The 23247-nt window shown below is 49.8% G+C and overlaps 1 protein-coding gene across 2 annotated transcripts in view; it reads right to left on the bottom strand.

The window, feature by feature from the left end:
- CDH23 (cadherin related 23) overlaps nt 1-15978 on the bottom strand; it is a 419760-nt gene extending 403782 nt beyond the window's left edge. For both annotated transcript variants that reach the window (XM_055274603.1, XM_063637206.1), the window contains exon 1: nt 15599-15978. The gene's annotated coding sequence lies outside the window, so the exon portion shown is untranslated. The remainder of the gene's footprint in view (nt 1-15598) is intronic.
- Nucleotides 15979-23247: the final 7269 nt, after the last annotated feature.

Below are 23247 nucleotides of genomic sequence, written 5' to 3'. Positions count from 1 at the left end.
CACAGGGGAAACCATGATATTGGATTTAGCAATGATTTATTGGATATGACACCAAAAGCACAGGCAACAACAACAGCAAAAAGATATTTGTAATTCATCAAAATTAAAAATTTTTCTGCATCAAAGGACACTATCTATGGAGCAAAAAAGCCACCCAGAAAATGGTGAAAATATCTGTAAATCATACATCTGATAAAGGATTAATATCCAAAATATAAGAAGATCACCTACAATTCAACAGCAACAAGACAAACAACCCAATTCTAAAATATTTTGCCATAAAAGATATACAAATAAGCCCATGAAAAGATGCTCAACATCACTAGCCATTAGGGAAATGCAAATCAAAACCACACTGAGACACCACTTCACACCCATTAGGATGACTATTATCAAAAAACAAAAAATTAGCTGGGTGCAGTGGTGCACTCCTGTAGGCCCAGCTACTTGGGAGGCTGAGGCGTGAAGATCACTTGAGCTCAGGAGTTCTAAACTGTAGCGCACAACTGTGTAGTGTAGTTTAGAACTGTGCACCACAGTTTAGTGTAGCCACTGCACTCCAGCCTAGTCAACACAGCAAGACAACCATCTCTGAAAAATAAAATAAAATAATAAGTGTTGGTAAGGAAGTGGAGAAATTGTCAGCCTTGTACATTGCTGGTGGGAATATAAAATGGTGCAGCTACAATGGAAAACAGTATGGCAGTTCCTCAAAAAATTAAACATAGAATTACCACATTATCCAGGAACTCCACACTTAGGTATACACTCAAAAGAACTGATAGCAGAGACTCAAACAGGTATTTGTACACCAACATTCATAGCATCATTATTCATAAGAACCAGAAGGTGGCAACAATCCAAATGTCCATTAACAGATGAATGGATATAAAATATGGTATATTCATACATGTAATATTATTCAGCTTTTAAAAGGCTTTAAATTCATACACCTACTAGAACACGGATGAATCTTGAAAACATTATGCTAAGTGAAATAAGCCAGACATAAAAGGATGAATATTGTATAATTTCACTCATATCAGATACCCAGAATAGGCAAATTCATAGAGAAATAAATTAGGATCAAGGTTACATAGGCAGACGGGAGAAGGAATGGAGAGTTACTGTTTAATGGGTACAGTATTTCTATTTCAGATGATGCAAAAGTTTTAGAAATGCATAGTGGTGATAGTTGCACAACATTGTGAATATACTAATGCCAGTGAACTGCACACTGAAAAAGGGTTTAAAAGGTAAATTTTATGTTATGTACTTTTTACTGTAATTTTGAAAAAAATTAGAAGAAAACTTTCCTAATTTGAAAAATGACAGCTATTAAAAGAAACCTACAGCAAACATCACACTTAATAATAAAATATTGAAAGCTTTCTCCTTGATACCAGAATTGAAGTAAGTATGCTTATTATTACCACTTCCATTCAATATTATGCTAGAACTCCTTGCCATTGCAATAAAGCAAGAAAAATAATATAAGTATTGTCAAAGAAGATATAAAACTGTTATTATTTATAGAAAACATAATCATATATGTTTTAAAAAATCAAAAAAATGCAATAACCTATAAGAATAAATAAGTAAATTTAACAACGGTTGTGTAATCAATAAAAAAATCATTTATACTTCTATATGACAAGTTAATAATACAAAATGAAAAAATTTCGAGTTACTTACAATAGTATCGAAAAACGTAAAACATATAGAAGGAAATCCAGTTTTAAAAATATAAGAATGCTACACTAAAAAGCATTATTGAATATAATGTATTAAAACTTAGAAAATAAAACTTAGAAAAATGGAGGAGTATATCTTGTTCATGGATTGAAAAACTCAATATTGTAAAGATGTCAATTTTCCTCAAATTGACTTACATATTTTTGATGCAGTCTCAATCAAAATCTCAGCAGGGTTTTTATGGAATTTCAGAAGCCAATTCTAAAATGTATATGTAAATGCAGAAAGCCAAAATTAAACAAGAGTCTTGAAGAAGAATAAAACTGAAGAATTTACACTGGCAATATCAAGACTACATCTGTAAAGCTATAGTAATTAAGCTCTAAAGCTTGTGTTGGTAAAAGGATAGTCAAATACCTGTAGAATTGCATATACCTATATGTACACCAAAGGACACACATACAAATGTTCTTAACAGCCTCTTTTGCAATAGCCAAGAATAAAGCAACCCAACAGTCCAACAACAGTAGAATGGATGAATTGTAGTATATTCACAACATGGCATACTATGCAGCAATGAAAAGAAACACATTAACTATACACAACAGGATGACTCCCACAAACAAGTTAAGCAGAAGGAAACATCACAAAGAGAACCCACTGCATTATTCAACTTATATAAAGTTCAAAATAGGCAAAATGAATCTATTGTATTAGAAGTCAGGATAGGAGTTAACTTCAGAGGATGACGGGTAACAGCTCTGGTAATCGCTTTTTTCTTAGTCTGGGTGGCAGTTACATGAGCATGGCCCTTTTGTGACAACTCAGGATAAACACATTTGCACAATTTTCTGCATGTATTATACTTCAATTAAAAAGTTGCCTTAAAAAGTCCCCTAGCACCAACATCAATGCTACTAACAGCTGTCCTGCTTTGCCTCTCTTCCTGCCCTCTTGCCATGGGAAGCACAGTGCTGGTGGGCATAGAGCGAAGCTGCAGCCTCAGGGCAAGGGACCTTCCAGTCCTGGAAATCTTCCAGGACTGCACCCCCTCAACCTACAGCCTTTCTCATAGGTATGACAGTTACTCTTGGCACCCCCAGGCAGCCTGCAAGACTGTGAGCTCCCAGAATGCAGAAGCTGAGAATAACAGTAGCATAATAATAAACAATAGCAACATTTGTTGAACATTTACTATGAGCCAAGCACTTTTTCTAAGCATTTTACGTGCAATAACTCATTTAATCCTCCCAATAACCCTTTGAATCAGGTACTATTATTCTCATTTTGCGGAAGAGAAAACAAGACACAGATGAGTAATGATTAATTAAATTGCCAGAAGCCCTCACAGTTCATAAGTGAAAGAGCTAGGATTTGAACCTGGGTGGTCTGGCTCCAGAGCCAGAAACACTTCCTCTCATTTAGGGGATGGGCCCAGAGGTAAACCCTGGGCCACACCCACCCAGACCAGGCCACACCCACCCAGACCAGGCACAAAGGGAGAGATGCTTCCCATTTCTTACAGGCAGGCCAGTGTGTCTGTGGACAGCGATGAGGTGTGTACCCTCTTAAAAGCCTGGTTCTAAGACTTCAGGGCAGCAGGCAGGCCCCAGCCCATGGGACTGGGCTCTTAAGTCTGGGGAAGCAGGCTGAGGCTGCAGCATGGGTCTGGGGAGAGAAGTCCCTTTCTAGTCCTAGGGAAGAGGGTCTTGGAGCTCCTCAGGGGTCAGGCCCCTGCTGACAGCACTCAGGACAGAGGAGGAAGTAGACACCAAGGGCACCTTTTCCTGTCCCAAGCACTGCCCAGGCACCCTCTGCTTTCCACTCCCAAATCATTTCATCCATCCCACCCCCAGACCAGCAGTCAGGAAACAGCCACGTGGAAGGTAAAGCCAGTCTACTCTGGGAATGAATTCTAGCGCCTCCCCATCCTCCATCCCTTACCCAACATACCACATAACCAGTTCCTCCTTGGGTCTGCCTTTAACTCCTCCCGGTACAGTTTCCTCTCAGTTCCCTTTGCTCTTAAACAATGAGTTTAAGCTCATTGCCCTTGGAAGAGGCCCTCACCTCTGCTCAGAGACTTTGTCTACCTGAGAGGTACTGGGGTTCAGCAGCCCCTTTGTGTCAGGTCTGGATGAGTTTAGCCAGAGCTTCATGACGGACCCCACACATTAGAAGGGAACACCAGGGAATCCCTTACCCTTTACATCAAACAGGGCCCCTTTGTCAGAGGCCAAAGCCTCAGGAGACAAAAAGTCCTGCCCAGGAGCCTTCTTAGTCCACAGCAGCCAGATACTTAAAAGTGACATCACACGTCTATTCCAGAGACCAGGGGCAGGCCTGATATCCAGTTCAGCAAACAAACCTTGTGATCAGGCCAAGGGGCAGGGTGCAAGAGAAAGCCCACCCTTACATCAGCCAATGCATGCACATGCACACACACACACACGTGCACACATGGCCAAGGCCATCTGCATCAACACTAGAAAGGAGAGGCAGCAAGTTAGTACCACGGACTTCTGAGCCAGGGAGTTGAAAGGAAAGTAAGAAGGAAAAACAGATAAACTATGTCTACACCTGGCCTTTCCCATTCCCCTCTGCCCTTGCCCCTGACACCCAGGCCCTCCACAGCAGCTCCCAAGGAAGCTGTGAAACACACAGGTGCAACGAGGTCACCTAGTTAACAGCCTCTCTCCCACTGTATTATTCATGGGCTCCCTTCTTCCAGCCTGAGCTCCAGTTTCCAACAGCCCTCAGGCAGGCAGCAGACACAGCTTGACAGGTCAGCTGCCTGGCAGGTCCTAGCCCATGGCCACCCCAACTCTCTACACCCCATGCCCGTCCCAGCCCCTCTTAGGATGTAGCCATCCCATGGTAACTCAGACCCAGCAGTCACCAGCACTTCAGGTGAGGAGGAGAATTTAGGGGCAGTAAGGAAGATCAGAGAAGGAAAACCTTGGCCTTGGCTGAGTCAGGCATGAGATGCTGATATTTCCTAAGGAGATGCAATTCTCTCTCTTTCTGTCTCTCTCTCTCTTATTCTAAAACACACATATCCTGAATTGATTGCCCTGAATACAGCACTCTGAATAAGTGTGAGAGCTCATGGGAGACAAGGGCCATGCTTTTGTCTATTTCTGTATCTCAGTGTGCCCTGCATAGTATCCTGCAAACAGTAGGTGCTTAATAAATATCAATTGACTTGTACAAATCCAAAAAAGATGGATGTCAAATTGTTAAGAGTGAGCACAAAGAGTTACATCAAGCCATTGCAAAGACATTGCTCCTGGGCTTTCGAGATCGTCATGTTATTTAAATGTCCAACTGCATATATCTTGTAAATCCCACATAATTCAAGTCATCAATACTTAGTAAAAATTAATTACAATGACACATACTATTTGCATAGCACGATTTTTAGGTTATCACAACTCATTTTGCTGAGCACTTTTATGTCTCTCATGAGAGCCCCCTACTCACTGAATCAAGTGATTGGTCAGAAGGGGTTTTTTCCCCTATTTTACAGATAAGAAAACTGTGGCTCAGAGAATTAAAGCACTTGGGTCAATGTAAGGGCTATCACTAAAGTCTCACACACTTGCCGGGGGCATTTTTCTTCATTATTCACACCTATTTCACTGCCTCGTGATTACCACACAGACAGCAACATGATAAAACTACAAGACTGGGCTTCTCTGATAAGGTTACTTGGGTCAAGACCCAGAAAGCCTAGGCTAAGGTCAGCTTAGGACTAAGATGCATGGCCAGAAATACCCAGGAGCTCCTGAGCCAGACTGGCCAATGGTGGGGAAAGGTGTGGGGTTGGGGTTAAATTATAGACACCACTGCATGCAAACCCCTAGGTTTACAGATGGGAAGAGCTGGGGTCCAGGCAAGTGCAGAGACCCTGACATACATGGCCTTCCCAGATGGCGGCAACCTGCTCAGGGTAGAAAACCATCCACCTCGTTCACTCCCATGGATGTTTAAATCCCAGGCAGCCTCACTCTCTCACATCCCCTGCCCAAATGCTGGAGGCGCCTGAATATTCAGCCTCAGCCCAGGATCAATTATAGGGGAAGTCAGGACTGTAATAAACACACCTGGCAGGGCTGGATAGAAAGGAGGTGACCCAGAACCCAGCCCCAGCTCCGTCATTGCCTCTCTGTGGATCCCAGGTGGGACTTTTGTCCTCTCTTGAGTTCAGTTTCCATCTGTATAGTGAAAGGTTTGGCTCTGGCCTTCTGTAAGTGCAGTACAAAGTAATGATCAAGGAATCAGACTGCCTTCATGCAAAAATCTGCCTCACCGCCTGCAAGCTATGTGACTTTCGGCATATTGCTTAGCCTCTCTGTGCCTCATATTTCTCACCTGTAACATATGAGTAACAGCTGACTCTAATTCGTAGGGTTGTTGTAAGGACTAAGTGAGGTACTGTAGATGAAGTGCTAAGCTCAGGGCCTGGCACACAGTAAGTACTTAATAAATGTTTCTCATTACTACTGTCAGCTCTGACACTCTCTAAGTCTATGGTCATAAACTGGCCATCTATGGGCCACATGCAGCTTGCCGAAGGGTTTTCCCTACCATAGACACTTCACAAGGGTAGGGGCCACTGATGGGCCCCCAAGGGCCTAGAACAGCACCTGGCACACAGTAAGGGCTCAATGACTATTTCCTAAATGAATGAATGGCCTCGCTGTGTTTTCAAATATTAAATTCGTTGCTAACATCTCAAATAGAAAGATTTTATTTTTAATCTGAATGTTTAGATTCTTTTGAAAAATCAAAGTGTCCGGCAAGCCTAAAAGCTGTTCAGTACTGCTGCTTAGCAACATAGACCAAACAGTAGCAATGGCCCCCATTAGCCGAGGTAAGTATGTGCAGTTTGCCACAGTGTCTTCCCAGCTGTCTGGACCCTGGAGCCACCTGAATGCCTCCTGGGGGAACCCTGACACCCTTGGCCCAGGGTATATCACAAAAGAAGTGCAGACAGCACGGAAAGTTTGCATTTACCTGGCCCCAGGGCTTCTGCCCCCAGAGATTGCCCCAGGTCTGCTAAGTGCCCATGATACTCTGGCATCCAAGCCCCCTCTGCTGTGGATAGGCCAGACCCTCTTCCCCAGAGAAAAGCCTCAAACACTCCACGTTGCTGCAACTTCCTTAGCTTTCTAGGCTGTCTCACTCCCTGCTTGGAAAACTCCCAAAAGCAAAAAGCAACAGAAAGATGAATTTAATACTTACCCTTCTCACAGAAAGAGCACAGAGATAAGGAGACACATCTTGGGAGGCTCAGGTGGGAAGATCACTTGAGCCCAGGAGGTCAAGGCTGCAATGAGCTATGATCTCACCACTGCACTCTAGCCTGGGCGACAGAGAAAGACCTTGCCTCAAAAAAAAAAAAAAAATTACCTGCTTCTTTTAACTTTTTCAAAGTGGATACTAGAAAATTTAAAACCGCACGTGTGGCTTGCATTATTTTTCTACTGGGCAGTGCAGCTGTGGACTCTCAGCTTGAAGTCCCAGCAACTAGATAGAGGTTAGGACACAGGTGATGCTCAGTATTGGCTGAGGAATGGCCTCCCCAACAGTAGATGTGAGATCCTAAAGCACAGACAGGATGGGTTTGGAAGGATTCCCCACCCCACCACCCAGTTATGTTCTGGTTTTCTAGTGAAAGTCCATCTGTGGCTGGGCACGATGGCTCATGCTTGTAATCCCAGCACTTTGGGAGGCCAAGGCAGGTGGATCACCTGAGGTCAGGAGTTCAAGACCAGCCTGGCCAACATGGTGAAACCCCGTCTCTACTAAAAATACAAAAATTAGCCTGGCGTGATGGCATGCACCTGTAGTTCCAGCTACTTGGGAGGCTGAGGCAGGAGAATTGTTTGAATCCGGGAGGTGGCAGTTGCAGTGAGCCGAGATTGCGCCACTGTACTCATTCCAGTCTGGGCGACAAGGAGAGACACTGTCTCAAAAAAAAAAAAAAAAAAGAGAGAGTCCACCCATGCCTCACCCTCTAAGACAAAGCCTTAGGCCCCCATAGAGTGTCTGAGAAAGGCGTAGCCTAGAGTTCCATTGCCACTGTTTCCCTGGAGATGACATCAGTGATCCTGGCTCCAGGAAAGAAGGGCAAGATCAGCCTCCTCCCGGGCCAGGGGCAGTTCTGAGCAGGAGAAGGAACATGGGGGACTGGAGGAGAATAAAGTCCCTTATAAGCCAGGGCAGGATGGCTAAGCTCCTATCTCTGTAGGCAAAGAACAGAAGAAAAGTGGGCAGAGCTAAAGGGCACCCCTCAGAGGGACTCAGCCCACACTAACCCGAAGCCAGGGAAAGCCAGCATTCCTTGGGGACAGAATTAGTGATACAAATGGAAACCCAGACAGAGTCACGGCTGCCCCTTTTGTTTTCCCTTTCTGCCCTCCCACTCTCTCTTTCTTGCTCTCTCCTCTGCTTCCCTCCCTCCCTTGCTTTCACTGGCTCCCAAATTACAGCCTTCTTTCAGAAACAGACACAATCAAGGTGGTGTGCATGGCCCTTGTCACAAATGGCATCTCAGGTCCTCTCCAAATGGAGCATGGCCTTTAAAGAGGAAGGTGATATCGCTAACCGCCTGCCTCGAGGAAGATGCATCTCCAGAAAGACACAGGCCAGAAAAAAATTCCCACCCTCTTCAGCTGATTGGCCTGTGGCAGGCTCTGGGTGGCTGATTGCAGGGCCAGGCCTGGGGCTGCTGGGGTCTGAAAGACAAGGCATGCCCGCCCTCCTCAACACTCCTTGTGCTGGAGCGGGAAGAGCAGGGCTCTGCCCTTGACTGGCCAGCACTCAGGCTCAGCTTCATCTGGGGTCCCTGAACAGGCTTACTCTCTGACTCCAAGTCTCAGTTTCCCCACTTGTAAAATGGTAAGACTAGCTGGTCTCTGAGAACACTTCCAGACCTTGAGTACAGGTCACAAACTCAAATGGCTAAAGGAGCAAGGGGGTATCGGAAATGAATAAAGTGGGGTCCAAAGTGAGGCAATAGGGAATGGTCGGAACTGTGGAGAACTGCAAGCTGCAGGCTCACATAAATTTAAAAGGCAGCGGCAGGCAAAACTCACAGGGGCGACAGAAGTCAGAGTCAAGTCAGAAGAGTAGTTACTTCTGGAGTGGGATAACATGGGGCGGGAGGGGGCATAAGAGAGCCTGCCAAGGCACTGGAGATGTTCTGTATCTCCATGGCAGTGAGGCAGTTATACAGGTGTACATATATGCGAAAATTCACCACTTCCACTTAAGATCTGTTGACGTTATTTTATGTATGTATTCTTCCATGAATTTTTTTTTTTTTTTTTTTTTTTTTGAGACAGGGTCTTGCTCTGTCGCCCAGACTGGAGTGCAGTGGCACGATCTCGGCTCACCGCAACCTCTGCCTCCTGGGTTGAAGAGATTCTCCTGCCTCAGCTTTCCGAAAAACTGGGACTGCAGGCATGTGCCACCAGGCCCAGCTAAATTTTTTACATTTTTAGTAGAGACGGGGTTTCACCATGTTGGTCAGGTTGGTCTCTAACTCCTGACCTCAAATGATCCACCCACCTCGGCCTCCCAAAGTACCGGGATTACAGGCATGAGCCACTGTGCCTGGCCCATTAAATAATTTTTTAAAAGAAAATAGCACTTTGGGAGGCCGAGGCGGGCAGATCACGAGGTCAAGAGGTCGAGACCATCCTGGTAAACATGGTGAAACCCCGTTTCTACTAAAAATACAAAAATTAGCTGGGCGTGGTGGTGTGCACCTGTAGTCCCAGTTACTCGGGAGGCTGAGGCAGAAGAATTGCTTGAATCTGGGAGGGGGAGGTTGCAGTGAGCTGAGATTACGCCACTGTACTCCAGGTTGGCGAAAGAGAGACACTCCATCAAAAAAAAGAAAAAAGAAAGAAAGGAAAGAGAAAGAAAGAAAGAAAGAAAGAAAGAAAGAAAGAAAGAAAGAAAGAAAGCAAGCAAGCAAGCAAGCAAGCAAGCAAATTAAAGGGGTACCTGCAACTCAGCTCCAACCAACAGCTGTTCAACTGTTGATTGGGAACGTGGACACAATGTTGCCAGTTCTAATCAGAGATGCCAGAAGTCTAAATGTTTACACGGACTGCTGGATTTTTTTTTTTTTTTTTTTCCAGACAGTCTCGTTCTGTAGCCTAGGCTGGAGTGCAGTGGCACAATCTCAGCTCACTGCAAGCTCCGCCTCCCGGGTTCACCCCATTCTCCTACCTCAGCCTCCCAAGTAGCTGGGACTACAGGCGCCCGCCACCACGCCCGGCTAATTTTTTTTTGTATTTTTAGTAGAGACGGGGTTTCACCGTGTTAGCCAGGATGGTTTCGATCTCCTGACCTCGTGATCCACCCGCCTCAGCCTCCCAAAGTGCTGGGATTACAGGAGTGAGCCACCGCGCCCGGCCAGCTGGATTTTTAAATGTTATCAGTAAGTAATTACAAAAGAAAAACCACAACACCCCCCGCCCAATGTGTGTGTGCGCGTGCACACACACACACACACACATTCAGGAAGAATTCAATGTATGAATGTATAGATTGTCAAGCTCTGAAAATAAGAAGAGGTTTCACCTCTTTACTAGAATACAATGTGCCTAACATATAAGTAAGTCAAAGGGATAGAATAAAATCTACTACATTTTGCATGTATACTGTGCGCCAGGTACTACACAAAAGGCATTGTGTAAAGTTGTCTTCTTATTAATGCTCATAGCAAGCCTACGGGGCAATTGAAAAATTATTCCCATTTTACAGATTGAGAAAACTAAGCCAGACCCAAGGCTTCAGAGCTCTAGTGGAAGAACTGGTGCTCAATATCAAGTCTGTTGGCCTGCAAACTGCCTTATGAAAATCACGAAGTGAATGCATTATGATCATAATAATAACCAACACTTGCCTGGAGTTTTAGAATATGTAAAAAATATGAATGCTAAAACTGAACCTGCTGTGTCACTCTCAGCAACACAGCCTGCAGCCCCTGAGGCTGAGGAGGGCTGTCTGATATTCCCATTCCCCTCACCAATACATTGAGCTATGCCAACATTTATTATCGAGGTGACACAGGGCCCCAAGACCGCAAACCCTGAGGCCCCAAATATATGGAGCTGTGGGCAGCAGCAGCGGCCCACCCCACTCTCCATGACAGATCCTAATCAACTTTCACACTGAAAGACTAGAAAACTGTCTCCATGTGGCTACGTTTTAAATATGCCAGTTTTCTGGCTGACACCTTTCTCGTCAATAAGGTTGGTAAGAATATGCATTTTCTGCCCTATGGGATTCAATAAAGCCATTTTCATATTGAAACCAAATAAATATAATGTTCTAATGTTTTCTGAATTGGCTCTTTTGCAAAAATAATCATTCACCACTGTTGCAGACATTCAGATCAAGCATTAGAAATGTCCAACACACCAGCAGCACCCCTGTGCCCCAGTCATTATGCCCCCGGGAGTAACCATTATTCTGACTTCTATCACGTAGACGGGTTTTGCCCCTTCTCTATGGGGCCTATGCTTTTCAGTTCTCCCCAGTCCCCACCACTTCCTATTGTGTTACATTTGGCCTTGCTTTACTCTTTTGTCTGCAACCGCGCCTCTCTAGGCATGCAAATGTCGGAGAGCAGGTGCCTAGAGACCAGAGTACAGCAAGATGGACGTTCACCACCCATCTGGAAGGTAACCACCATGAAGAGTTAAAGCTGGATATAGGCACAGCAAACAGTTGGTGTGTTAATGATCACTTAAAAATAGGGCTGGAGAAGATAAGAGAACCATCACCCAGCGATAAGCCATTGGGTCAATGAACAGTTACTGAGCACCAACTACTCCACTAGTGTGGAGGAAAAAGATGCAGCCTGTGCCCTGAAGGAGCTCAGTGGCTACTGAGAGGCCAGAGCCATGCAGAATGGTAAGAAGCACCAAGGAAGGACCGTGAGCGAGGGAGGCACAGGCTGGAGGGGCAGCCCACCCGCACCAGCCATCCGATCCGAGGACTCGGGAGGGCTTCCTGGAGTTGACGATTCCTGAGCAGCATCAGTGTCACCCACATTATGCACAGGAGGCTGGAATACGGAAGAACCCAGTCTGATCTGCACTTCTCTACTGAAGGCAAAAGTACTCCCACCCTGAAATAACATATCCGGTAGGGTTCGACTTGTAAACGACCTTGCTCATCTATTCATGGACAAACAGGATTGCCCCAGCGCCAAGAGGAACCCAAAGCAAGGCTCAAAATAAAATAAAATACAATGTTTAAAAAACAACTAAAACTGAATTTGAAAACAATGAGTTCAATGGGAAATTAGGTCAATTTTTACAATCATCTTTACACATTAAGACCTGGGAGTTCAAGAAAACAGTGAGACTTATTAACCTAGTTATTTTTAAATTTCTATTATTTTTATTTATCGATTGATTTTGAGATGGAGTCTCACTCTGTCACCCAGGCTGGAATGCAGTGGCATGATCTCGGCTCACTGCAACCTCCATGGTCTGGGTTCAAGCAATTCTCCTGCCTCAGCCTCTCACGTAGCTGGGATTACAGGTGCCCACCACCACGTCTGGGTAATTTTTGTATTTTTAGTAGAGCCGGAGTTTCACCATGTTGGCCAGGCTGGTCTCAAACTCCTAGCCTCAAGTGATCCACCTGCCTTGTCCTCCGAAAGTGCTGGGATTATAGGTGTGAATCACTGCACCCAGCCTAACCTAACTATTTTTGAACTCACTGATTTTCAAATCAATGTCTGAATGTCTTCACATTAGCTCGCTCTTTGTAAGGCTCATGACCGTGTCTCCCATAGTTCCTCCTCCTCACCTTGTCCCCTGGCAGAGCTGCCCTCTCCCAGGGAAAGAGGCTAGCTTAGGGGAAGGACAGCCTCTTTGGGCAGGGTGGAATGCCTGAGCCATGCGATGACCTTTCATCTGTGACACCATCGCCTACACCAGGCCTCTGATCCAAATCTCTCCAGCAGTGTTTCAAATCTCCTACTCTCAGGCCAGCCTTGATGGCTTCAGGGTCATCATCCAGAGGACCAGGAGGGGTATAACCTGCCACCATGCCTCTGCATCATCCCTGTATCTTGAGGCTAGAGGCCTCGAACCACCCTAGGGCAGTAGAAGTGGGATGTCCAGTCCAGGTTGGGGTCAGGGGAGAGCTTGGTCAGTATCTTCCCCTCTGGAGGCTGTTCCAAATTGGCACTCATGCTCCTCCCCTCTGCATAAGTCCTAGGGCCGCTGAGAGGTGTTATTAATTGGCTGATCCACCCATCTGGGAGGGGCAGATGAGGTGGAGAGTAATTGCTCAATTCCTTCTGCTTGAGGGACAGCATCTAGTCTCAGTCTCAGGCTTCCTAGAGGCAGAGTGTGTACACCCAGCTTCCGGAAACCCTGCCCCCTCCACTCACCTCCTTCTGGCCCATGTGCAGGGGTTTTTGACGGTTTCTTTTAGAGACAGGGTCTCGTTATATTGCCCAGCCTGGAGTACAGTGGCTATTCACAGGCACGGTCCTAGCACACTACAGCCTTGAACTCCTGGGCTCAAGCAATCCTGTTGCCTCAGCCTCCCCAATAGCTGGGACTATAGGGGTTCACCACTGCACCCAGTTCCATGTACAGTTTTGACTGCACATGTTATTCTAATCTATTTAAAAGACCCTAAAACACAGACACTCTTGTGGCATTAGCATGGTACAACCCGAAGGGGCCAGTGGTGGACTATTAATCCAAGCCTAGTAAAACTGGCCAGAGAAAGAAGTTTCAATCTCATTCTCATCTCTGTGTTCTTATCCACTGCCCTATACAACACTCTGCACCAAGGAACTATGCAATGCCTCTTAGAGAAGGCACTGTGGACCACAGCTCAAACTTTACTGAACACATGAGTCACCCAAGGATCTTATCAAATGCAGATTCTGATGCAGAAGGTCTGGGGTGGGGCCCAAGAGTCTGCATTTCTAACAAGTCCCCAGGTGATGCCAACGCTGAGTGTCCACAGGCCACACTCTGAGGAGCAAGGTTCTGCTAGACCTTCACCTCCCAGAAGAATGTGCATTTTAAGTGAGCACTTCAGGAAGGTGCCCTTTAAAATGCTTGGCTCAAATAAATGAACCTCAAATGGTGAAACTGCAGGTAAGGTTGTTTGTTGGGTAGGGGAGCTATTCCAGAGGTAACAAGGACCATCTGCCATCACACCCCTCAAATCAAGCCCTTTGGTAAGCAGACGTGAGGAGCCCAGCTGTTTGGAGGTGAGGAAGGCCAAGTCCGAGAAGTATATGGGGACCCAGCACAGACAAGGCCAGGATGATAGCTCTTGGCCTCCCACCCCTCACTGCTGTCCTCCAGCACTCGAGGTAGAGCTTCCTGGTTCACACCAGTCGCTTCTGTGTGCCACCTTCCCCAGCTCACGGGGTACACCCACCCTCTACCACGAGACACTCTGCCTTTCAGCCCTCCCCAGCCCTGGCAGCCAGAACCAAGCCTTGCTATTCCCCCAGGCAAGGGACCCCTTCCCAGCTCCTCCTTGGCAGAGTGACATCTAGTGCCCCCACCCCTGTAGGTGCTGACCGCAGTGCGCCTACCCCTGCACCACGAACCAAGCACTAACTCCAGGCCAGCTCTCCCCATCGTGGGCTGACTCACCATCACCATGCAACTGGCCCCAACTCGGTTCTTCAAGCCCGCTCCACCCCACACCCCACAACCTAATTCTTCCCTGTGTGAGGGTCTGACTCCAACCAACACACACGCACACACACACACACGCACACACACACACCTGTGTCTCTAGCTTTTTTCAAAATCCAAATTAGGGTTGGGGCACTTGCCAAGGGGCTGGAAGGTGAGGTCAATGCCAGCTCTGGTCTGAGAGGGCAAAGGACGTAGAAAAAGAAGGCTCTGCTTTCTGAATTACTAGGGAGGATGGGGGCGTATTACTACCGAGGAAAGGCTAATTTCCTCCCAGTGGACTGCTGACAGCACTAGGGCTGGGGCTGGGTCGCAGTGGGGCGGCGGCTGGCATCGGATCTCCGCTCACAGCACCGAGGCAGCCTCTCTAGGTGCCCTCTCCGGGAAAGCCAGGCAGACTGGCCGCCGGCTGGCGCCGCCACTGCCTTGGAACACGCGGGCTCTACCCGAGTCCTGGGCTGACCTACGGTGGAGATGAGGGGCAGTGCTCCCGGGTGCGAGCTCCTGGGGGCAGCCAGCACCGCTCGTAGCGGACCAGTTCCAGCGCCAGGAAGGCGAAGCGCGAGCCGCATAAGGCTCCCGGCTCCTCGAGGGGCGCGTCTTCCCATAGCTGGACCGAATTTGGGAGGATGTGTAAGTCCCCTGGGGTCTCCCGCAGGCACAGGGACGTGATGAAGGGAGGGGAGAACTACGTGCCTTTAGTTCCTTTCAGCGCCTCTGCCCAGCCCGCAGTAGGGGTGCGCCCCACCCCATCCCCACTGTCCAAATGGGGACCCAGGGCTCAGAAGGGGAGGAGATTGGATCCCAACCCGCTCTACTCCCGAAAATCTCTCCACCCCAGACCTGGACCCTCTTCGTAGCGCCGAGAGCAAAGCCTCCGAATGTTCGCGGTCCCAGGACCGGGGATGGGGGATGGGGTGCCTGTCCTCCCAAGGCCAACGCGAATGGAATTCGAGTTCCCGGGAATCAAAGTTGCCGCGCGTCGGGGAGCTCGGAGCGGGGCGCAGGGCTAGGGCCAGGGGCCTGGGACCGAAGGATGCCGCGAGCGCCCGCCGCGGGCGATGGCCACGCTGGGAACAAGTGGTTCGGCAGCCGCGGTCACCACCAACTTTCCCGCCGCGCGGCGGGCGAACGGCGAGGGGAAGGAGAGGGAAGCGAGGAGGGAAGAGGCGGTGCGTGGCTCTGGATACCGTGTGCGTGTGTGCAGCGGCGCCGCGCCTCGCCTCGGGCTCTGCTCTCCGCCGGATCGGCCCCCGAGGGCAGGCTGCTCTGGCTCTGGCCACCGCCGCGTCTCCCCGCCGGCGAGAAGGCTCATCCGCGGCGTGCCAGCCGCTCCTGGGTCTCCGCGGGCCGCTCGCCGCTCGCAACTTCAGGCGCCCCGGGGGCTCGGACTGGGCGCGCCCCAAACGTCCAGAGGCTCTGCCACCCCGCGCTCCATGCCCGGGCAGGGCTGCCCAGCCCCGCCCGGCTCAGCGTCCGGCCGCCGTCGGACGCGTCCTCTGGCCAAGCATCGCGCCTGCAGCCCGCGTCCCTCTCTCCCGAGCCGCCGCCGCCGCTCAAGTCCGCGATCAACTTTCCCTTGCTTCCCCCGCCCCGCTCGGCCCCCGCCGTCCAGACCCCGCCTCCCGCCGCTCCCTCCCTCACCTCCCTCCTCGCCCGGCCCCCGCCTGCCCGCCCGCCCGCGCTTGGAGCTCCCCCACCCCTCGGACCGCCAGGACCCCCGAGCTCCCGCCCGGCCCCGCCCGGACCCCCGGGAGTGGCGCCGAGCCCCGCCGGGCGCTCAGGGCATGAATATTTCAGTGCTGGCGAAGCTGCCCTCTGCCGATGTCATGGCACCGGCTGCTGTGGCAACTCCACGAATCCCCCAAAGGGACAGGGAGGAAGCCCGCGGAAGAGGCCCCAGGTGCGAGACAGAGTAGTGCCCCGCCAGGCCGCCAGCCGTCCCGCAGAGGGGCGCGCAGGGGGATGGGGGCCCCCAGCCTCGAGTCTGCCCCGCGCCTCCGGCAGAGCGAGGTAACGCTCCCAGGAAGGCCGGGCGGGCGAGCGGGCGCTCGGCCTAGGTGAGCCCGCACCATCTGTTGGCTTTAAGCGCCCCCTCTCTGCTCCCAGAGTCGCTGAGCAGTCCCTCTAGTCCTTGGGGCCACTTGACCGACGCTTCTCTCCAACCAGCTGCCTTTGCCCACCCGACTCGTGCGCTCCCACCTGCGCCTCCTCCCTCACTCAAGCTCAAGATGCCTCCAAGAGCTTAGAAATGGAGGACCCCAGGTTGGAGGAGACCCGTGAGGTCACCTAGGCGCCCTCACCCCTGCGGGAGCCCCGTCTGCAGTGCCCGAGTCATGGTCTCCCGGCTCCTTTTCCACACCTATAGGAACAGAGACTTTATGGCTTTTTGAGACAGCTGGATCAAGGAAGGGTCCATATGCAGGTAATGGAAGAGGTTTATCCCCTACCTTTGATCTTTACTTCCCCGGGGCTAAACATTCTGATTTTTTAAAACTATTTCTCACATGACAGGATTTCTGGAGCTGTCACTGTTCCAGTCGGTACATTGACAGTACCTGCCTGGAGCCAGGCTCTGGGCTGAGACTTTCTGGGCCTCAACTCATTCTATCTTCAATAAAGTCTTTCTGCTGGGTCCTGCCATTATCCCAGTTTTACAGTGAGAAGCAGACTTTAGGAGGTTGGGAACTTGCCCCTGTGGTGGAGTCGGGTATGGAACCCAGAATCTATCTGGTTCCAAAGCTCCAGTTCCTTACCATTCGCTCATTCATTATTCATTCATTCATTCACAGTCACTGCTATGTGCTAGCTAACTGAAACAGGTTCTAGGAATAAGATGGAGAACAAAACAGGCTTGGTCTTTGTGTCCCATGAAGCTCCTCTAGTAGGGGAACCAGACATTCATCAATGAAACACATATGCGAAGAAATTTTCTAGACCAAGGGTTAGCACACTGCTACCCAGAGGTCAAATCTGCCTCATCACATGTTTTTGTAAAGACAGTTTTAGTGGCACACAGACATGGCCTATTCAGTTGTGTCTCCTTTCACACTACAACTATAGACATAAGGAATTTCAACAGGGACTGTGTGGCCTGCAGAAACAAAAAATATTTACAGCCTGGCCCTTTACAGAAAACGTGAGTTGATCCCTGTGAATTTAGACACTTTGGATATGTCAATGAACAACACACGCACACAGGCACACACACACGCACACACACACAGGCACACACACACGCACACACACACGCATGCTTGCGCCAAACAAATCCTTGCCCTGGTGAAGCTTACATGTCCTCAGGCTGCTGCAGTGTCTAGGTGATTGGTGACAGAGGCCTGGAATGAGGGGGTGGGTAGAAGTGGAGAGAACTGACTTTCAGGAGGTAAAAAATCTGCAGGGCCAAGACAGAGAGTGGTTATACAAGAGATAGAGCAAAAGGTCAAGGGGACTCCTGGGTTTCTGGCTTGTGGTGGTAGATGGACAGCGTGCTGTTTCCTGTGATGGGGCCCTCTGAGGAGGCCACTATGGAGACCTGAGCAAGAGCTCCCTTGGGATGTGTTGTGTGAGAGGCCTGTGCAGTCGCAGAACAGAGATGCCAAGTAGGCTCTTGGACAAATGAACTGGAGTCGTGGTCCTACCTGTCTTAGGTGGTCATGTTTTTAGACAGGGTGATGGAGCCAGGAGTCCGGAGAGCTGGGATCTGAGTTCTAGATCACCCTCTAGCTGGATGGTGGTGGGCTGGACACTGGACCTCTCTTGGCCTCGTGTTCCCCATTTGTAAAATGAAAGCATGAGAAGAAGTGTTCTTCAAGGTTCTCCACCCCTCAAACCTTCTGTTACACTCTGTGCCAAGCACTGTGCTGGGAACTGGGGTGTCAGTTGGGATGCAGCCAGCCCACAGAACCACCGTGAGTGTGTAACAGACAGGAAATGGAAGAGCTGAGAATTCTAACTGGATGGCGAGGCGACCCAGAGTGCAGCAACAGCAGAAAGTGTGCCACCCCTAGACTGGAGGGATAAGGGAGAAAGCAGAGTGACCAGGTTCAGGGCATGCAGTGGAAGGTGAGACCACAGTGGGCCTGTGTGGTGTGGGCTCGAGTCACAGAAACACAGCTACTGCCAGAGACAGTGGAGTGTGAAGACATATCCCGGCTTCTTTCCCCAGCCCTCTCGTCTCCCACCTGAAGCCAGCGGACCTGGGAGTTTGCGGGGTCAGCCTGCTGTGATGCAGAGCAGCACCACAGACGGGAGGAGAGAATGGCCCTGAGGGGAACAGGCCAGGACCGCACACCGGGGACACAGATGTGACATCCACCCTGTCTTCAAGGCACTCCCAGTGGGAGAGAGGGGCAGATGAATCAGTTACAACCTAGCAAGGTAAGTGTGGCAAAGTGGACAAGTGGCCCAAAGGAGAGTGGGGTGATTCATTGTCATGAAATCTTGAGTCCAGAAAGGCTGCCTGGACAAGGGGACATCAGAGCTGGCTGCAGTGAGCCGAGATTGACCAGGAGGTCCACAGGCAGCAGAAGCAGAAGGGCGCTCCAGGTGGAGGAGCGGCATGTGCGGAAGCCTGGAGGCATGCACAGGGACTCTCCCCGGGGAGCCACGGGAGCTACTGGATCCTGGAGGTGAACAGCAGTCTTGCTCTTCTGCACATGGACCAGGCAAAGGCAGGAGATGGCGTTTGCAGGAGCCTCAGAGCTGGGGAGAAGAACCCAGCCTCTGTCCTCTGAACCAGCATCTCAGAAATTCTAATCTCTTCATTCCAGGAGATGAATCACCTAAGTTTTCACCTTTCTGCCTTTCTGGGATTTCCATTCCTGAAACCGTATCAGGGCTGTTTCAACCACAGCTCTCGAAGTTCTCCCTAGAGCCCTTTCCTCAGGAAACATTTGCCTCCTCTCCAAGCCCCTGGGGCATCGAGGAAAGTACACCAGTGTGATAAAGAAGCACCCCTTGCCACCTTATGTGGTCCTGGACAAGTCGCTGAACCACTCTGTGCCTTGTTTCCATTTCTGAAAATGAGAGAATGGTGCCTGCCCAGCCTCCCTCCTGGGGTGGATATGAAAGCACTTGGACAGCCACGAAGAGCCATAGAGATGCCAACTTCCCAGGACCCAGCATCATCCAAACCCCACTCCTACTGGGGGACCCCCACTGTATGAACTAAGGGGTAGGGCCAGGCCCTGCTTTAATTGCAAAAGCTAAAAAGAAAGGTCCTCCTTTATTCTGCCTTCTGCCTGCAGGGCACAGTGCATGACCTAGGCAAGCCAGTCAGAAGCTCCACTCTCAATTTTGAACCTTGAGAAGGACCATAACATTTATAAACAGTCAAGAATCGTTTCGAAGCTATGCAAAGCACCTAGCCCTGACTCCAGGACTCCTGAAGCCTGACCTGGGTTGTATTTTCAGCTGCATCCCTGGCCACCAGCCTCCTTTTGCTCCTATTTGTTGTCTGGACCTGTCCTCCAGTCTTCTGGTTGAATCTGCCCCTGGTAACTAACTAGTGAGTTCAATTTTTGCATCAGGTAGCCAGAGTTCATTTCTGTTGCTAGCGACCGTGAGAATCCTGCCTGGTACAGACCATCTGATGATTCCTCCGGTGATTGTAGTAGGGAATGTAGAGCAGTGTAGAGCCAGCATTGTTAGAGTAATGCTACCTCCCCTTTCCCAAAATTAAAAAGAAAAGAGAAAGAAAGAAAAAAAGTGATATACAGTTCCTTCCATACCCAGGGCATCTTGCCCAGGGATCTCCAGAAGTGGCCACATCTGTACAGCGGCTTCAAGATCATGTTTAGTCCATAGCACACTTGATTTTAAGATTCTCGAAGGCAGGGACTGTGTGTTTGTTCATTTACCTAACACATGTTCCTGAAGGGCCCACAGTGTGCCAGCCTGCGGGCTGGATGCCAAGGACACAAAGAGCAAATGACATCATTTTGGTCCTCAGAGAAGCTACAGTCCAGTTGGAGAGATAGAGACAGAAACAGTTGGGAAGCAGTAGGATGATGCCATCCTTCAGGCAGGGACTAGGTTCAGCGTTGACAGAGGGGACCCGGAGCAGGGTGCAATCCACTCTAACCAAGGAGATTAGGGAAGACCCCGGACTGGAGAGACCACTTAAATAGAGCCTTGAAAGACAAGGGTACATGGCAAGGTAAGACCAGCAAGGACATCTGAGGAAGCAGGGACTGTGTGTGCAAGGTCACAGGGGCAGCACACAGTTTAGAGACTTCAAGTAGTGTGGCAATAGGGCTGGACCAAGCAAGGAGTGTGCTGTGCAGAGGCAGCAAGGGCTAGACCAGGAAGGGCTGGGGGCCCCACCGGGAGACCAGATTTTTTTCAGCAAGCAATGCTGGAGGTGGAGGAGCTAGGCTTGGAGGTGCAGATACACAGCAGAAAGCATGACCAGCTACAGGAGGAAGAGGGGACAGTGCATTGTCCCAGGGTGACCTGGGCTGACATCTTGGAGGAAGGGGCGTCTCCCCTTCAATGTCTTTGCATCCCCACACACGAAATAACCAGCTGGCTTACTGGCACTCTCAGAGAATGAGGATGCAAAGAAGGGAGAGAATCCAAAGCTGTTGTTTTAACATGCCAAACCCTGGAACCACCTGGAATTAGACTCCATTCCACTTTGGCTTTCCAGCCTCCACAGGGGTGCTTTCTGCCCCTGCTGCCTTGCCCCTGGGGAATGCAAGAGAGGCAGGGTGGTGCAACACAAAGCTCGCTCCACCAGGCTGCGGTTCACATGAGTCTTAGCCTACCGGTCCGAGCACCAGGTTCCTCAACTATAAATGGGCATGATAACCCTCAGGTGCTGAAACACCTCTCAAGGCTGCCATTCGGATCAAAAGAGAAAAACACACATTAAAGTGCTTTACAAACTGTAAAAACAGAGCAGCCCTCACAGACAAGTCTTTCCTCCCCGTGAGGGTCGATGATTATTTTTAAAGCACACAAAAGCCTCTCCTGTGGGCTCCTCCATAGCAGCTTCCCCATCCCTTCCTGCTCCTCCTTTCATGCCCCCGCCCCACAGCTGATAAAGAGCTGTTTGTTTCTTCCTGCCGTCATCGTCCCCAGCCTATGCGCCCTCTCCCGGGGCAGCGCCTGCCACCATAAACCAGACATGTGTGCTCCCGAGTTTAGTTTGTGAGCCCTCGGAGTCTGGCACAGCTGTGGCGGCCCGGCTTGGCTTGTGGAGGAGCAGGCTGGAAGGCTGACAATGTGGGCTGGGGCCACCCCTCTGCAGCGTGGAGGCCCCCAGGAAAGCCCCGGGGGCATGAGGTTCCCTGGGCCCAGCCTTGGAAGCTCACCCCTCCCTTTTGTGGCCGAAGAAAAGAGGGTCCTTCCCTCACATTCCTGCCCCGCTCACCACTCCCCTTGCCCATCATTTATTTATAAGGTGTTCAGAGCAAAATGAATGACAAAAAGTTAAAAGCTAATTAAAGCTGGCACAGATTGGCACATGGGGGCATGAATTATGCATTGGTGCAGAATGGCACTTGGTGGCAAGGACTGGCACCAAGTACCCTGGGCACTGGTAGGAAGTGGGCATGGGCCCCAGCTCTGCCTCGGCCCCCGCCCTGCCTCTCCAAGGCACCCTCTGTCCAGGGCTCTTTGCCTCTCTCTGGGGCAGCTGGCACCTTGTCAGCCACCACCCCTCAGGGGGCAATTCCTCTCTGCACAGCCCAGCACATCCTGGCTGTGAGAAGATCAATACCATAACCACAGGCTGGACTCGTCCCACAGAAGTGGTCTCTGGTTCTCCAAGCACGTGCCTGTTGCCGCCTCTGCATTCACGAGAAAGGGCAAGCTTCCACAAATATGAGGGCAAGTGGAGAAGGCCTGAGACCCAGCCAGCTGATCGTGACAAAGGCGCATCAGAGCTGGAAGACGCTGTTCAAGACCCTGCAGTCCAAACCCCACAGTGTGTTCACACACAGAGGACCTGAGTGAGGCTCAGAGGGGGACAGGTTCTATGCAAAGGCACATAGCAAAAAAAAAATAACTATAACAACTATAAAAAGGGTAAGATTTATTTAAAGCTCATCTTGTGCTAGCTGCTGTTCCAAGTCTTTGTGTGGATGGTCTCATTCAATCCTCACGTGAAGAAGACACCATAGTTATCCAAACTGACAGGTGAGAAAACTGAGGCAGCACAGAACTGTTAAAGCAGTGTGCCCAAAGTCACAGAGCTAATGAGAGGCAAAGTCTGGATCCAATGAAATCCAAAGAGCCTGACTCTCAGGCCTTTCTCCTGTGGGCAAGGACAGTGGTTCTCACTCTGGCTACACTTCAGAAACTCCTGGGAGATGAGGGGGGCACAAAAATAGTATCAGTGATTCTGATTTTTTTGGTCTTCTTTAACATCTGAACATGGCATTCTGAAAGCTCCTCAGATGATTCTAATGTGCAGAAAAAAAAACATCGGTAGGGGGAGGGTTGTGGATTTCAACCCCAAAAGTCATGGATGTGAGTTCTTGCTCTGCCACTACTGACTTAGTGACTTTGAGCCTAGGGTTCAACCTCCGTGGGTCTCAGTTTCCTCAGCTGTGTAATGGGGTTTGTGACGGCATGGCTCTGGAGTTGGGCTGTTGGGATTTGGTTTGAACCCTGCTCTGCCTCCTGGGCAGATTACCTAACTTTTGTTTGCCTCAGTTTGCTCATCTGTAAAATGGCGACAATACTAGCAGAGCTGTCGTGAGGACTGAGTGACGTGGTGAATATAAAGTGGCACCCAGCATAGTAGGTGCTCATGAAAGTGGGAGACTTGGGATTGAGGAACCTTGCCTCTCATGTCCCATAGGGCTGTGGCCAAGATCAAACGAGGCCA

Source organism: Symphalangus syndactylus, chromosome 4 (assembly GCF_028878055.3).
Source record: "Symphalangus syndactylus isolate Jambi chromosome 4, NHGRI_mSymSyn1-v2.1_pri, whole genome shotgun sequence".
Classification (NCBI taxonomy): domain Eukaryota; kingdom Metazoa; phylum Chordata; class Mammalia; order Primates; family Hylobatidae; genus Symphalangus; species Symphalangus syndactylus.
This window is presented reverse-complemented; position numbering and strand designations above follow the sequence as displayed.